General features: G+C 33.8%; 1 protein-coding gene across 1 annotated transcript in view; it reads left to right on the forward strand.

Moving 5' to 3' along the window:
- Positions 1 to 18,666, forward strand: part of TUSC3 (tumor suppressor candidate 3) — a 107,583-nt gene that overhangs the window by 58,058 nt on the left and 30,859 nt on the right. The window lies entirely within an intron of this gene.

Raw genomic sequence — 18,666 nt, forward strand, 5'->3', positions numbered from 1 at the left:
CAAACTTTTTTTACACAAACCTTTGAGGTTTGTAACCTCTTACCTTCCTCTCCCAATCATTTTAGTTAGAAAAGGAGACGCTCATGTGCTTTGTACCATTTTCCATCATGTCTATAACTCATCCACCAGCTTTTACAGAATTCTTTTTCCTGTATCTTTGTGCTCCTTCAATTTAATCTCTTTATCAGCTTTACTAAGTAGTTTACCATTGACTCTTGACAGAATTACTTTTATATCCTGCTACTGCTGCCTGTAAAGGATTACCTTATTTGCTTCTTCCTGCTCACAAGTTAACAAATGTTCATCAGATCTCAGAAGAATAAACTCTCTCTGCCTATTAGGAAAGTAAAAAATGATCTTGGCTAGTTCCTAATCACTCCTTGTTATTTACCACTTTTAAAGCAATTTCTTGAGATGGAATCTACAAAACTTGAAATAACCAGGAAGATTTTTTTTTTTAAATAATTCACAGTCCATTGAGCTATTTTCTGTTATGTGCATCACTGGTTAAAGGAAACTGTATTACATCTTAAAGAAAAGACTTATTTTGAGCTCTCTTTGTGTCATATCTTAATTGAAATGGCAAAAAATGATGGTTTGAAATTAATTACTGATCTGTGTTTTGTCAGGAATGAAGCAGAATATTGATGTCTTAATAGAACAGGATTTCATCTGTGGACTTTGTTATTCAGATATAGATTTGATGATACATAAATAATCTCAATAAAATGCTGTTTATGAAAATTTGGAGTTTTTCATTACTGCCTTGCAGGATGAAATTTATGACAAATTTCAGTGGAGTGACAGAAAGAAGAAATATTGAATTAAAAAAGCACTGTTTGTGACAAATTAGTTTTTACCATATCCAATTTTACACATATTGCCTGTCCTAAACCCCTGTTTTGGAAGTATACTCTGCATTTAATAATTTTAAAATATTCCTGAATTTGTGCTGGCTTGTCTGCATTTTCAGAGTGTGAACTCATATCCTGCAGGTCTGAAGTGCTACTACTTTGGGAATGTTAGAACACAAAACTAAGTAATGGAAATAATGGCAAAAATGGTTTTGAATTCTAGATACTAATATTTTGTACGAGTCAAAATACATTATTTTCTGGCTTTGATGTGTTTTATGCCTTCAGGTAAGTTATTTGTGCTTCTGATTCACCTGTCTCTCCTTGTTCGTATGTGTCAGTGCTCTGACCACTTGGTACGTGACAGTAAGTAAAACCAGTGGAATTCTTAGAATTAGAAGAATAAATGCAGGATTACCAAGACCCTGCTTTAATTAAGCTATCACTGACCAGTATAGTTGTCATTTAAAGCTCTAACTTGAGAAGTGTTAGAAGCTTAATAAGTAGGCTATAAATCCTTACCTATTTTAAATTGTGGTTTGTTTTTTTTTTCTTTCAAATAACACTTGAACATTTTCCTGTTACATTTTTCTAACACTTATCTGTGTTTCTCTGAATTTAAAGCAATAAATCTGCTTATCTAGCCTTCTGTAAGATTTATTCAACCATGATAATTCACTGTAACACTTTGTGAATTGTCACTAGCTGCTGTCTTTACATCTGGATGAAATTTAGCTCATCACTTTCTTTCCAATGTCTAGCATTTAGTAACAATTTGAAATTTGCATGCCAATTTTTTGCAAGGATTACTTGCATGTAATACTGTGAAACTTTGTTGACAGCCTTACCACAGAAATTTCTGGTTTTAAGAGGACGCATGGAATAGCTCACCAAGCTTAATATTTTTATTATTAGGTTCAAAATTATGAATTCCTAATTTTTCTGATTTCATATAAGGTAGTGGTTCAGTTCTATACTAGCCTGATATGCCAACAGACTTTGAAAATAGTAATACTCTGTCTTCACAAACTGTTCTTTGCCTCAAATATCTCCTATTATGTACTTTGTTCTTGCTGTAATTTTAGATGACACTTAATTTGTTCTTAAATTCCTGAGGGTTTTTCAAAAGATGAAAGGACATCTGTTTCCTTTGCTTAGACAATACTACTTACTCTTGCCAGTATCTTGTGCACATAACATCACCAGTTCTTAAAACTTGGCTTTTGCATTGTGTTAATGATTACCTAAGCTTCTTTACCTGCATGACTGTATTCTTTAAAGCTTTGAAATATTTTTATATATTTCTGTGTGGTCTGTTCTATAAAGCTGATGGTGTCTCTTACTGCAGTTGTTGTCTGCAGTTCCTTCATTCCCTACTGCTATCAGCGAAGTTCAGGTTTTGGGTCCACATGGAAGGACATCCATTTTCATGTAGCAAGCTGAATCAGACAGTAACATTGTTTGCTATTTCAGTTCTGGTTTAGGTTTAATTAACTGTTCTAGTCTTTGATCTTGACACGTATTTCTTTATTTCTGTTTTATTTCCAGAGTTCTCCATCTTTTGCCAAATAATCTTGTTAGGATTGGGCTCTTATTGACTGTGTTTTGCTAAAATCTGAACCTGTTTTACTGGGACTGAGAGTGGCAATTAAACCTTCTGTTGGTGTCTGTGTGTAAAGCCTTGTGAGACTTCTGATTTTTATTCAGAGCTTGACCTGTATAGAGCTGGTGGTGAGAGAAGTAGAAATGGAGAAAGCAATTACATGGGTTTGAGCCTTCTGCAGAGGTAGCTCTGCTGCTATTTAATCGACCTAATAGCAAAGAATTCTCACTAGATTTTCATCAGCTTTTAAACAAATAGCAGCAATGGCTGAGAGAGCATTTATGTATATCTGTCCATGAGTTAGCTACCTTATTATTATTATTATTATTATGCATACAAATTCTACAATTTTTACTGTGCAGTATGCTCAAGATTGCATCTTTAAAATGGCTGGAAGTTTGCTTTAAATGCAAACAGGGAAAGGCACAAACTTGATCTAAAATGCTGAATTAATATGGTTTCCAAAGCTCGTAATTTCCTTGCCTTCTCTTAAAAGAAAGTATTAGAAGTTAGGAAACTTTTTGTGTGAAGAGGAAAATATGGTATTTTAATATCAGATATTAGGTGGTTTTTCTGTGTAAATTGATGCCTTGTGAAATGGACAATAGTATTATTTACCACTATATTAATTGGAAATTTCTTTGGTCTTATATTTAAAAGGTTGTTGAAATTCCTTAAGTATAATACAAGTTGTGTCCTTAGGATGCAGTTTGTATATTAAAAGATCTTTATATTTAATGTGATATTATAAGGTTTTTATAAAACACCTTATAATACCACATTAAATATAAATATTTGTTTAAATGTAGAGCTTATTCATCCTGTTTTTTTCCCCTACTTACCTTTTGTAGTTTTTTAACCACTGATCTTTACTTACTTCTCTTGCTGATACAGTTATGCAGTAATCTGTATGTTTCTGAAGTCAAATGAAAAATATATTTGACTGCTGGTACATTTTTTCATTTTTTAATACAAAACAAATGTATTTTGAAAGATTTATGCTAAGAATATTGGGATTCTTAATTTGCACCATCCTCTGCTGCTAAGCAGGATAAAATGTCACTTGCCAAGGTTAATTCTTCTGTGGTTTCTGATACGAATCTAATTAAAATCTATGGAATGGTTTCTTGAAACATTTTTAAATAACAACTCACCCTTTCAAGCTCAGTCAGCCACATTAAATTCATTGTCCTTTGGCCTTCAGTGTATCTGGAAGCATGTTTGAAGTAAAGTTTGCCAAGATTATCATTGTAATGCCTGACTTTTCTAAAAGTAGCCATATTGATAGTAGCAGTGCAATACAGACAAAAGTCACTTTACTGTGTGATAAATTATTTTGTTTGTCTTGCTTTCAGATAAAAAAGAGTTCATACAGGTTATTATCAGTACCTAAGATAAGGTATCCTAATTGGCATGACTTTTACTTCAGCAATATTTTGGTGCATCTGTTGCCACTAATCGCAGCCATAGTACTGTTGAAAATATATCTTAATATTTTATTGGAATAGCCAATTATTTATAGTGGCCTGCTGGATTGAAATGAGGAGTGCATTGCTTATGAGTGTTTTTTGATGAAATAGCTTCCCTGTTGTTATTAAAGCAGTGAGTCTATTCAAAAGCTACAAGAAGTAAAGGGTTTCTAAAGTTTTAAAATTAAATTTCTGTCACAATTTAGTCAAAAAAGTTATTAATTGGCAGTGCAACGTTTTTAAGATTGCAAGGGTGATTGTACCTGGCATTATGTATAACCTATGTTTCTACCTTGACATTAGAAAAGGGAAAGCTTACACAGTATTTGTTACTCTTTTTTTTATTGTGGGAAGAATTTACTAGAAGCCATTTCCTTTCATTTGGAAGAACTATTTTCTGCAGAACAGCTCTTATGTCAGAAATCAGGGAGGCCTCAGATACGTGAATTTTTGAGGTATCTGAAGATGGAACGATAATGCAATGCCATAAAATATACTTTAAGGCAGAAAACCAGAATGGCACATGGGGAGTAAGTGGTTCATGTTCTTCTGTTGCTAGCAGAACAAGAGCTGTATCTGTAAAGCCAGCTTAAATGCCAATCTTAATTTTTCTGTCTTCCTGGACTTTACTGGTTGTGGAGATGTATTTGGTAAGAGCCTTATCTATTAAAACAATTAATAGGTAACTTTGAAGATTGTGTAGTCCAGCTGCTTGCTCAAAGGTTGCTCTTAGACACAGGGCTTTGTTTAAGAGAATTTTTAATATCTCCATGGTTAGAGATTTCCCAACCTATCTCAGTGTTTAACCATCCACAGAATTTTTTTAGTTTTGCCTTTCAATTTATTTAACTTTTGTTTTTAATTTCCCTCAGAAACAGTCATGGTAAAAATTTATCTTCCTCTTCAGTAAAGCTGAATTAGCTGAGTTCTTAGGAAGAATTTACTGTTGACTTTAATAAAATTTGGACTTTGGTGAGTGGTACAGATTTTCAGAGCTATCAGCATTCTTTTGCTTAAGTGACACTATGATATTACTACAAAATCCACACTGAAAGCAAGAAAATATGATGCCTGAAGTAATCAGAGATGTTTCTCTGTATAGATTCTGCTATTTCAATAGAGCCATGCAGATGTTCTTCTTGCACCTGTTAAACGAATGTTTTCTTCTAAAATCCTACAACTTGGAGACTGGGGAAGGCAGAGGAGAGGAAAGGAGCATATTTTCCATGTTGTGCAACACCATCTTTCACTCTTTTTGATCGATTATTTTGTGAATCTTATCTATTCCCTGTAGAAACATAGCCTATATAATGGGTGCAAGATTCTTTTCCTGAAGTAAAACTTCAGCAGTTGGGAATTGTCTTGTGAACTACTAAGGAAGTCTCAAAATATTTTCTATCCTGCAGAGCCTTCTTGAATTGGTAAGCTCTTGCCTTTCCATATAGTTTTGCTAGTTAGCTCTAATGATGTCATTTCTGTGTAACAGATTCACTTCTCTTATGCCTGTGGACTGTGTCAAGAGAAGGAAGGTGCATTTGAGTGTGTTAATGTAGATGAAGCAGCATCCTTCAGATAGTCCTCCATGGACTAATTCACCCAGAATCTCTGGCTCAGAAAGATGCCTTTTTATTGTTGTTACTCATTTTTTATGGTGGTTTTTTATTGAACGTAAGGAACTTTTGGTTGGATTTATATTTTTGATTTTGTTTTTTTCTTTTTTCCTGCAAGGCAAAAATTATTTGCTATATGATATTTTATTAAATATAAAATGCTTTTTTTATTTTTTTGTGGGAAAAAAATATTCTGACTTTTTTTTGTCTAGCTCTGGTGCCAGCATTAATTCCCTTCTTTGGCTAACCTTTCATGTTAACTGACTGTTACTGAAGGAAGATAGAGTAGAAGAAGACATAAGGACTAAATTAAAAGGTAAACTAAAAGGTTTTATTGTACATGCAGTCTCTTCTGCCTTCAAAGGCAAGTAGGGTGGTGCTATATAACTCACCTATTAGATATCAAATATTTCTGAGGTTCAGTTATCAATTAGCAGATTATACATTTTTTTTCCATTTTTCATTTCTTTGAATCATTCGTAAGACTTTTAATTTTTTTGTTTATAGATGTTGCCACAAAAATTAGATAGATATGTCATAGTCAGACTCACAAACCTGTTTTCCTTACATATTTCCTTGTTTTCTTTACATATTCTTTTGTAGCATTATAAATATTCTCAAGGTTAATGATGCTGCAACTACTATTATTTGTTCCATTGGGTTTGAGATTTAAAAGAATCCTGCTCTTGGTAGTTTCCCCACTTCTTAGCAGCAAAACTGTATTAAGATTAAACAGAGTCTGAACCCTGGTAGCTAAGGAATCAGTTTTGACTTCATCTGGTGTGCTCAGATAGGCAAAACCTATTCCTATACTAAAATTAAAATAGAATAAGCTGGTACTTGGCAGCGTTATACATATGAACAGAATGTGAAAGTAGGTGCTCTGGTATAGGCAGGAGTTGACTGTTGAGTTCAGCTGTTTTTGTAGTTGGTTGGAGCAGAGGAGGAGTTGGTGGTGTTTGTGACTTATATAACAATAGAACTATTCAAAGCAACTGTGAAAATCAACTTGAAGGAGGAACAGGTTTGTATTCATTTTTGTTTTGACATAATAATGCTTCTATAGCAGAAAGAAATTTTTTTCTACCTTTAGAAGCAACAGTGAGACTCTTTCAATAAATTAAGGACCTTGTTTCCTGACTCTTTAGTATTTCTCAGATTAACAATTTCTTTATCTAATATTCTAATCTAATCTCTATCTAATGTTGGTGTTGTGCTTCTGTTTATTCTAATTATTGTAATTACAAAATAATTTGAATTTATAAAATGAAGTATACATATATACTTTTGTCTTCTCAGTAGTCACTGTAAAATATCCTGGAAATCTGAAAACTATTTTTCAAATTCTATAAAGCTTGTGTTACCAGAAATACCATACAACATTGTTATTAATATTAAAGCTTTCTGCTCTTCCATTATGTCCCAAGGACACATTCAAGCTAAACTATTTGGTGAAAAGTTTGATTTTTATTAGTTCCAATTAGATCTTGCTCAAGAATCGCTTACATGGCTGTTACATTATAAATGCTTATATTTAGAAGCTGACATTGCTCAGTCAATTGTCTTGCTATGTAAGCAGCAAGCAGTATTTCTCAAAAAATTCACCAAAACTTTTGTAAGGGAATTATTGTTTTCAAACTGCTTTGTCCTTATTCTTGGAGTATGGGGAGGACATAATTTAACTTCTACCCTGATTTCTGGTCAGCATTCAAACTTTTTTTGTGTCCACATTGTTGAGAAGCAAGTTCACAAAAGGACTAGGCTTTACACAAGCTTTACAACGAGGAATTATTTTTGTTTCACACTAGCCTGTAGGCACAAACACCTCTGTCTGTCACTTTAAAAGACATTGCAGAATTATAGCCTGTCTTAGGAGGGTTTGCTAGTGTGTAACAGATATAATTGATCTGCTCTTTAAAGACTTTAAAGGCATCTTGTGTCAAGCTAATATTATGTACAGAAGTGGGTTGAGGAGCAGATTTTGTGTGCATCGCCTGCTCTTAGTATTCAGTACTCACAGAATCAAACTTTCATGTTTATTTGAAATAGACTGTAGTTCTTCTGTATATGTTTGTACTGCAAAAAAAGAGGCATTTTTCACTGTTCCCCACAGAAGTCTATCATTAATATTTAAACCACAGCTGTTAAAGGCTGCAGCTCTTCAACTTCAGGTACAGAGCAAATTAAAAAGAGTTCTTTACTGACAGTCTTGAAAGTCTAGCTTTTGAGCAGTAAACAAAAGCATGAAATAATCTCCGTGTTTACAGGTCCTGGGGTTATTTAGCATAGCAAAATGCTCTACATGAAATAAAAATAATACTACCATTTAAAAGAAGTAAGTTGTCTGCATTTACCAGTCTCTCACACTTCTGTTATGGGTCAATGAAATGAAAGAAGAATTTGGTTTTTTGTTTTTTGTTTTTTTTTTTTTTTTTTTATTTTCAGTGTTCTAAAAAACATTTCAAAGAAAAAAAATATTCCATAGTTCATATTAACCAGAGTAATCCCTGTCAGATGTATAAAAGTAGGAATTTTTCCCTGGTTTTCTGTGTGGCTAAATACCAGAGTCATTGAAAAAAAAATTTCAGAATAGGTCCTATATTGATGTTTTATTTGTTTACAGACAGAGAACACTTCAATCAGAGTCATAATGACTTAATAAATATTATCTGGTCTTGTCCAGGACTGTCATTTATGATATTCTTAATGCGGGAAATAAGGAAATTTCCAGAAAGAGGGCAGGGAGGGAAGTGGCTTATTTGGAGTGTAATTTGCCTGCTGGTGTTAAAACCAGTACAACATGATAGTACCCACAGCACTTTTGTATGGCACTGTAAAGAACTGGATGAGCATTTAGCTAGAAGTCTGTTACAGTAAATGGAGATAATGCAAGCATTGGATCAGCTGCAGTTTAGTAACAGATTTTAAGAATTGATTTGAGATCAAAATTGAATTAATTATGCTATTAGTCATTTAAAATCCCAATAAATATTCACTTACATTAATATTTATTAGCTCTGGAAAATATAGAACAACAAGGCTGTGATGAGAATGAATATGCCACTTCAGGTGTTGCTCATGCTGACCTGTGGTCTACTATATTGCCCTATTGTATTAAAACCCACTGGAGCAAATTCAGGTCTACAAATATTTTGAAAAAACTGCAAAAAAAACCCCAACAGTAGAAAGACTTTAATTTGTATTTCTTCTGGCTTCTTCTGTTTGTTTAGTTTGCAAATTTCCCAACTCTGCTAAAATATTGGAAAGCTTCATTTAGTGAAGAACAAACAATTGAAATCCCTCCACACAAGCTTCTTCAGGCAAGGTTTGCTCTTTAGATGCCCATGCCACCTTTATGCTCACCTTCTTTACTTTGGTTTACAATAAAAAGGGAACATGACCTATGATCCTTTTGCATTAAATAATGCTGGAAGTTGAACTTCAGAAATTTGCCTGTACACTCCCAGATGGTACTGGTTTGTTCAATCTATTGGACCAAAGAGGAACTAGTGTGAAATACAACTATTTGAGATGTGTGCAGCGTGTATATTTGGTTTGAGGAATTAAAATGCACTGCTTGCTAATCTAAACATAGTCTTTGGATCCACAGCAGCTCAACATAAGCATCTTTATATCAGTAATTGTGGTGTTCTTCCAGTCAAATTTTGAAATTTGTTCTGGTATGATGAGTGATTTTGTGCAAGCTCTAGTTCCATTAAGATCATTTCAATCACAGATTGGTATCCAATATGCCTGTTCTAAGAGAAGGTGTGTCTTATGAATTACCAGGAGTATTCTGGTAAAAGATCATTAAAAGAATATGATATTGTATATGATAAATATATGTCAATTTCTTGCTGATATTGAGATAGATAGATATATATATATATATAAACAAAAGCTAAGATACAGCTTTGAGTCCTCTCTGCTTTTATGTTAGTAGCACTGTACTGCTCTTTTCTCTTATTTCTTGAAAAGTCCATATGTCTGTAGGCTCCTCAGAATCTTGACTTTAATGCTTTGCTTTCCTAAGTTAAGGGTTTAGTTAGGCTGTACATTGGATATAAAAATATATTGTTGTTACTTAAGCTGAAGATCCTTTCTCTTCAATCTTGTAATTTTTTTATTGACAGTAAAAATGCCTCTTTTAATGTATGTTTAGAAAATGAGTATACCAAAGGCTAAACTTCCTTATTCCAAATTTGTAAAGTAATTTTGGTGTTAAGAGATGTGGTGGGGAATTGGGAGGGTGTCTGCGGATAATTAATAGCTAACTCAAATTCTCAATAATTTTAATTAATATTTCAATTTAACATCTTGACTTACTTAGCTCTTTTAGAGACAAGTTTGATGTAATTTTCGTTTAATTATCAAATTTAATTTCTCAACTGAGAAACTATAAAACAATTTAAAAGCTGATTATGAGTTATAATAGTTTAAAAATATGTTGCATCCTTTGTATGTAAAAACTTTTCAGTGTGGATTATCTGTAATTTTTGGAAGTATTACAGTGGTTGAATCCTGGCCCCTTTGTCATTTATTCATTTTTAGTGTAATATGAGGATAATGTTTTTTTCTTTAACATGCTATCAATACAATTTTTCTGTATTTAACAGATCACAGCGTAGAAATATTTTTTCTCCTGTTTCCCCTGACTTTCCAACCCAATTTTCAGTCCTTTAATATTTTTATAATTCTCTATAACTCTTTGGAAGTTTGAGTGAAAATACGTGTTCAAGTTGCTACTTAGATCCTAGACATAATCAGTTTTAAAAGCTTAATCTTTTAACATAACTAGAAAACTTTTTGTATGTATAGATGTATTTCCTAATCACAGTGCTGCTTCTTGTAATTTTAAAAGTCAGTTCTATTATTCCTGAAGTTGTTTTTTTTTTAATATGTCGAGTTAAAAAAAAACCTGCCTAGAATACTTTCTGTCATGCAGTAGTTGCATTTTAATATCTACTCAAATAGAGTGCATTTCCAAAGAAAGAGTTTCCCAGAAAAGGCTTCCTAGATGGTATTAAAAATACCAGTTTCAAGGGAGACAAAAGAATGACCTTCAAACTTTTTCTGACTTTGTCTCTTATCAGTCATGCAAGTGTCAGAGTCATAATGTGAATACTTTGAATTGTCAGTAGAGGGAAGCTTCCTCTTTGAGGTTATATTTGCTGGAACAGAAGAGATAACACTATTATCAGTGCTTTTGTAGTGTAGCCAATTTCTCATTGCATGTACTGAAATTCACTTTTTAATACAGTTTTGATATTAATGTAATGATAAATATGTCAGACTGTTAGAATAAATTTTGAATGTTTCTGTCAGTCCTGATACAGTATGAAATAAAACTCTGGTGTCTTTCAGAGATTTTTATGTGCATTTTTTGGGGCAAAAAAAAAGTAATTTTGAAGCACATTTCTAACCTCCTCTTTAGCAAATTGACATTAAATATGTTTTTTTTCTGGGGTGTGTTGAATTACCAAAGAGTTGGAACGTCAAAGTTTAGGTCTGGAATGTGAAATACAGAATATAAACTAGCACACTGTGTAATGTACAGATACCATTACATGCTATTTGTGATCACCATCGAAAGAATTTTAGGGGTTTTTTTTATTATATATTCAAGCCCTGTCTTTGAGAATTTGTTTGAGCAGCTCTTCATGAACAGCTTGTTAGTTTCCTAAATATTGTAATTTTTTTTCTATGGTCTACCTAATGCACAAAATAGCAGTGCATTCAAAATTGTCGTGCAAATTTTGCATGGTAATAAAATTATGCTAAACTTTCATATGGCCCAGTTCAATATTGTTAGTATTTACACTGAAATAAGTCAAGGGCTTAACCACTACTGATGGAGTGTAGAGAGCTTTGAAGTCTATCTTTTCATTTGCATTGACTTACTGGTCATTGTTAGCAATATTTCTCTTATTATTTGAGATAACACATAATTCTTGTAGAAATTATCTCAACTAAAAGATATAGGTGGTCTTATGAATAATTACTGCATTTAGGTATTCTGAAGTAATATTTATAGTTTACTTAAATGAAATTCTGATCTTCTAATATATAGGTTAGCAAAGAAAGATTCACAGAACGTAAGATTTCATCAGCAATCACAAATATTTCAAGTATATTAAAATAACTCTTAAATCCAATAAGTCATTCTTAGAAAATCAAAAAATAATATGTTAAGTGGTTGGAGAATTCTGTGTAGGCAGAATTGTGGCTCTGCTGAAAGCTAGACCTTGTTAGTATCACATAAAACTGACCATATTTTGTAATGATTGGGACTTTTATTAGTGAAGGCAGTTCTTTTGGTGTGTCAACAGTATCCCAAATCTTACAAAGTTGCCTGTTTTCCCTGTTATCATCACTCAAGAGGCTGATAACAAACATGTTAGTTTTGAGAGGAGGATTTCAAATTAGTTTGTACAATGGCCTTTAGTTCAACTTTGGATGTTGTGCTAATAGCTCTGTAAGTTGTAAACCTCTCTCTGAGTATTACTGATTTTAGCAGGGTACATGGTTGATAATGCATATTTTGTAGTGCATGAAAGGTTGGACTCCAGTATTCATTTTACAGAATGAGGTTAAATTTGGGGTTATTTTGCTTTGCTGTTCTTATTTACCTTATCTCTTCCCTTGCCAATCTAGCTGCCTTCAGGAAAGCAAAAATGGTTGTAGCAGTGGTTAAGTGCATTCTCTCTCAATTTTCCTGTATTCTGATGGAGTAATTAAGTGCACTAGAAAAGATAAAAATATTTAAAGTTAAAATCTTATACCTAAACTAGTATTATTTTCAAGTATATATTTTCATATTTCTCTTCATACCTTAACAGGTTGAATCTTAGTAGATTTTGTTGTTCTATATTGATTGCACTGGTCTAGAGATGACTGCTGGGGATATTTCTCCTCAGAGACACCTTTAGCTCGTAGGCAGTTGCAGTTAGGCACTCAGAATGAGCCCATGCAAAGTAGAAACTCAGTTTACCTCTAGTGGAAAAAGTTCAGGCGATGGTGAAGAGAAAGAGAGAGGGTTCTGCCAGAGGGTTAAATCCAGAGTTTATTCCAGGGTCATACAGTTCTGAATCTCGGTAACTGCTCCAACAGAACAGCACCGCATGGCTTCAACGCCTTTTAAGCTCACCGGGAGGTGGGAGGGAGAGGATAGGTAAGCCACCAACCAGGTGGGAGGGGGAGGGTCTCAGGGGACAATGACAACTGGACAGGCCAATGACTCCAGGTCTGAAAAGCATCTTTTGAACTTCTGCCAATCACACGATGCCCTTGCTGGAATGTGGAACTTGACAGACAGCAATTAGGAAGAAGGCAGGGAGAAGGCCAGGGGGAAGTAGAGCTTCCTACCACAACAGTTCTAGAAGGTTCCAAAATTTAAAAAAGAAAGTAAAGACAATTTAAAGAAATGAAAATACAGACTCAAGATGAAAAATACTTCATTTATTATCCAAATTTTCTTTCAATTATTTAGTTCATATAATGATAAACAGTATTCTTTGAGGAAGCTTCTGAAGACTGTCATCTACCAGAGTAATTCAGATACTAGTGATTCAATTACACTTTTCTGCTAAAGAAGGTAGTTGTTCTGTGTTTTTTTTCCAATGTGTATGCAAAAGACTGTCTTCAAATTTCCAGGTAAATAGGGAACTAAAGAAATTTTTGTTCAAAATGCTCAGACAGCAGCACAGGCTTACTGGTAATGTTTTACTTATGATATCACAGACTAACTTTTAAAAGCAAAGGTACTGTGTCTTTAAGATAGCTATGCAATTATCCATATCTGAAGCTGCTCTTAGCTTTTTGCTAGACAGCTTACCTGTTTCAAAGGTCATCCTAAATCATTTACACAGTGTATATACTAATTCATGTTCTTTGGAGTTAGCAAGGTGAAAAGAGGAGGGGAAGAAGAGATGTGGACTGGTGGGGAGCAATACACAGTCATGTTAATACATGCAGTTGCAATGCATGCCAGCTGTTCAAATTAACTTCTGAGGGACCATAGATCACTGGAGACAGATACTTATAAAAGATGTTCACTAATAGGGGACTCTCAAACTTCTTAAGGAAAGACATAAATATGTACTTTCTAGTGCTGAAAATGGCTTATATTTTGGAGTGCTTTATCAAAGCAAATGCCACATTCCATATCACTTGAAGGAGTTTTAGGACATGTAAAAGATAGATGGAATTGGCAAAAATTTGCCTCCTACTCACAGGAGTTGAGAGACAGTAGTAGTACTAGTAGTTGAGAGGAGTAGTAGAAGTACTTAAAGGACTGTGACTGTTTTCCTCCTGATGTGTGATCAGACCTTCCCATCATAATTTTAGAGAAGGGTGAGCACATACATTACATACTGAAGCTTCTAGCCAGCACTGTTCCTTGTTGAGGTAGACACTGCTGTAAAAGTTGGAGCTCTATCTGTTAGTTGCGTTTTGGAGTAAGCAAGTTATATTCACTTACGTTAAAAAAAGAAAAAAGTATTCTCATAACAAGCAGAGAAAAAACCTTACCTGAGAAACTTCAACTGGTAAATGTGTGATACCAGATTGAATGTGGAACATTAGGAGGATGTCATTAAACTTTTCTTACATGTTTTTCTTGTTCAGTCACTCAATGTAAGTCATATTTTGGTTCACTGAAAAATTAATCTCCAGGTCAGTTTAAAAGAAACTTGGGAGAGAGGCATATCTAACAACCAAAAATATGTCTGACAGTTTACCTGCTGAATCTCTTGCCCAAGGTTATTTGCAGAGCCTATTCTTCTATATTGAAATCTTGATTTTTCTTGTGACAGCCAGTTTAGCCTTCTGCAGCTAAATGTTATGTAGAAATAAATGTTATATTGAAATTCTTTAATATAGAGTAAATGGTTTTACTTTATAGTTTATTCTGTGCAATTAAGTGGCTTACTCAATATTATATATCTTTCTAAATATTAATGTTCTGAAATTCTATCAGCAATAAACCATCAGAATGAAATATTGGCTCGTTGAAATCAATAGCAAAGTGCTTATTGACTTCTTTTGAATCTTTATTTCATCCAAGTTATTTCAGGTACAAAGAAACTTCTTTGCTCTTCTACAAATATGTGGGGCTGGGAATCTGCTTAGGTCAAAGTCACCTTGAGCTATTTTACCTAGAGCTTCATACCTTGTATAAAGTAAAGATGTGTGTGTTGAAACCTTTTTTTATTTCTGACATCTGTATTTGGCCTTTTTCTAGTTAATTAATATGCTGATCTTATAACTGAACCATCTTAAATGTTTTTTTTCAACAATTTTGCCCAAATTAATAGTACTTGCTTGCAAGCCATGATCTACTAAAGCCAAGAAACTTATTCTTTTACTACAGAGAAAGAGAATAGTTTATCATGAGGTTCTGCTTTTGCTTTCAAAATTCTGCTTTGCATTTCAGTCTTTGTTAATGAAATTCATTATATAATATTTGTCTTTGGCCTATAAACTTATTTGTTCAGAATTACCTATTTATTTCAAAACAGTTATTTTTTTGAAAAGTACAACTTTTTATTTTATTATTTGAGGCACAATAATTGAACATTAAATAACTGACTCTGATATTTGTAGAATATGGCTAAGCGTGTTCTCTCCTTTCTGAGCTGGAAGCAAACTGCAATTTCACAATAAAGTACTTGTAATACTCTTAACTTCCTTGCAAACTGTAGTCCAAGTATCGAAGTCTCACATGAACAAGCCCTTAAAATATCGAAAGAGATTTTTTTATTTCACATCAAATAATTCCTAGTTTTCCTTGTCCCAAATGCATGCACATTCACTGTTCAATTTTTTTTTCTCCTCTTTTAGGTATTATTGTATTAGTGTTGCTTCTTTAGTAAAGCTAGCATTTAAGAAACATCAGTATAACTTTGAATGTAATGATAATTCTGAATGTGTATAAAACTTGTGTTGCTTTTTGCAGTCTTGGAACTTTTCAGTGCTTGACTATTTGGGTGTTTTTCTTGGTGACAGCAGATGGAAGAAACTTGAAATACAGCTTGTCTTGCTGACAGCAGTATTTAATTTGTATTCATTTTAGCTGGAGTACTTGATAATACAGCAAATAGGTCCATGGTTTTGTCTCATAACATAAAATTTTTAGTTACTGGTGTTTATGTTATATTCAGTGATTGCCTGACATCATAAACAAAACTTTATAAAAGACATCATCACAAATGTGATAGTTCCTGAAGTACAAGATTCTTAACGGCACGAACTTCCTTTGAAAAAAATTTCTCACTCTTTATTCTGATAATTAGGAAGCATCTCCTAGTGCACTAAGCAATGCCTTTAAATAAGTGACTCTTATACCTGCCTGCATAAAGCATGGATTCAAAGAGTTTGTTACTGTGAAATAAACTCCTATTTGTCAGGTGTGCAACTTTATATTCTAAACATGGAGTGATTCTTGTATTCTCAATTTGTCCTACTAAAGGCTTCATTTTACACAGTTTCTATGTCAAGTCAGCAGTGCTTCTTCCAATTTGCTAACTAGACTTAATACACCATACAAAAAATTGCTCTGGGCAACACTGAACACTTTTTTTATAATAACACAGCTGTACAATTCAGATTAGTATAGGCTTATTTTAGGATACTAATAGAAATGTTAAAATCAAGTGCAGCAAAACTTAGTAGGAATTAGATTTTGACCCTTTTTTAGGTATTCAGTGCTATTTTGATTTTTTTTTACAATCTTGCTAGGCCTGTATTTTTCCTTAGTTCTTTTCTTCAAATGAGTGCTTCTTTGTGATCTTAAGTATTAATTAGCAAAAAGAAAGAGCAAATGAGAGAGATTGTGCTGGGGTGAAGATAACAATATGTTAACATCCAATTACTGAGAGATGCTTTACAAGAATTAGGGTGCAAAAGACATCATATGCCAAAGTCAATAGTAGGGATTTTATTAACCAGTAAAATGGGAGGTAGAGAGATTAGAAAGAAATAGAAAAGAGAGCAGATCAAGAGAGAGGCCAGGAATTGGGGTTAACTCCTTTAAGGCAATCCAAAATGGGAAGATTGACAAGGAGCCCTACCTAGTTAGGAATTCTGTAATTCGATACATTACTGGTAATAGTGTACCTTCAACAAGACTGTTTGTGCTTACAAAGTTTTATACAAAATACAAAAAGTTCCCATATAAAAGGTTTTCATGGAAACACATCTTTACATTTACTCCATTCTTCAGGACATAGAGTACAGCTCCATGTAATTTGATCCTGACACAAAACAGAAACTGTGGCTTTATTATTGATGGGGTCATAAAGGAAATTATTTTCCTTTTTAAGTTTAGCTGCATTATCCCAGCTCGCTTTTTCTTTCTTTTGAATTTCCCTCTTTTGGTCTAGGAAGGGGTACTCAACCATTTTGTATGTAATATTTTATTTTGTTTTATCAAGATTATTTATTTCACTTGTTAATACCTCATAATAAATCTAAAATTTCCGAGAAACACTTGGGAAGGCTAATACATTTTCCTTGATTCCAAATATGAATTCTTGTACCCAACTCCAAGGCTAAATTTGAGACAAAATCATACATCCATAAGATAAACATAAAAGCTTTTCCTTGCACTATTTTTTTCAGTTAAAAGACAAAGTCAGCAAAAATCAAACTAGTAATAGATCAAATGTGCAGTCCTGCTAATATTTTTTGTGCAGATAAAATGTGCAGTCCTGCTAATTTTTTTCCAAACAAGGCGCTTGTGATGAAAATACAGATCACAATCACATTAATAAACTGAAAATACAGGCAGTTATGGTGGCAACTGAAAGTTTCATCCATTCATCACAGCTCAATTTAATCTCTTAGGAGGTTCCTATATAAAGAAAAATGACAATTCATGTACTATAGACCTTTTATTAAAAACAGGAACAATCTATCAATTATGATAAGGTTCCTGTGCCTACCACAAAAGTACCCAAAAAGTTAAAAGGCCCGAAATAAAAGTGGTTTTCACATCATCTTGGCTGTTTTCTGTGAGCTTTCTCATGTAAATTGAGAGAATGGCAGTTGCCCCAAACTGGTTCCTTTGATCTTTAGTGAGGGTGTTCTGGCTTTATTCCTGGAATAGGAAAACAACACAAGTCTCAGAGGGGTTTGTCCCGATAGATTACCCTTCAGTGTTTCAAGTTGTTTAACTGCCTAAACTTGATATCTCTCAAGGTGGAGTTATAACTTTTATTTCATTAAATGCTTGCTGCACTGCTGCTGGTGCATCTCCTATCTTTTCAGGAGGATCTTCCTTGTTTAATTTGATGTCTGGAAGGAGTGAGATAGCTTGTAAAAGTTCGGCAAGCACAGCTTGTGCAATCATGGGTGAATGTTTATACTATGCAGGAACCTATTAAAGGTGTATTGTCCTCCCTTCCAGATAAGCGCCAATTAAACCTTGTCATGTTCCGCAGCATTGGCACTGGAATTAGGAGAATATGAAACCACCTCAGGTGCCTGTATTGTGGCTGTTAGGTTTCTTCTCTTTGGTATTGAAACTGCTAGTGGCACTAAAGCAGCTATAACTTCATACAGTCATTTTGTGCTGCAGCAGAAAATACGGCACTGTCATACACCAGCAGTTCTTGAATTAGGGAGTGCAGGTGCCACGGAACGAGTGCATTCAGTCACTGCATTGCTTTTAGGGTTAAGATGAGAAGACTTGTACTGCTTGCCCAGGAGCCACAAACTAACCTCAGCAATTTGACAGATAACACTTCTTGCTCCATTCACTCCAGTGATTTTAACTCTTTGCTGTCTGTATTGTACACCCAGCTTCTCAGCATCCCACTGCATTAATGTTGTGCTCCCATATCTATTAGAAATTTTATTGATTGGTGACAAGACACAGTCTGAATGTATGGCTTGATGGTTTTGGGAATTGATAGGATTCCACTTGCTGGATTTCAGTCCCACCTAATTTATGGCCAAACTTTGATATCTCTGTAGCTGTATACATCACTATTTTAGAAACATTTTGCTGACCCTGACAATCATCTGTGATTTCAGTTGAAGTTAATGGTCATAATGTTGCTTTCTTGTCATCAGATGTCGATGTAGATGTTTTGGTCTTTATCAGAACAACAGACTCATTCACTGTCTCC

Source organism: Haemorhous mexicanus, chromosome 4 (genome assembly GCF_027477595.1).
Source record: "Haemorhous mexicanus isolate bHaeMex1 chromosome 4, bHaeMex1.pri, whole genome shotgun sequence".
NCBI classification, from domain to species: Eukaryota; Metazoa; Chordata; class Aves; order Passeriformes; family Fringillidae; genus Haemorhous; species Haemorhous mexicanus.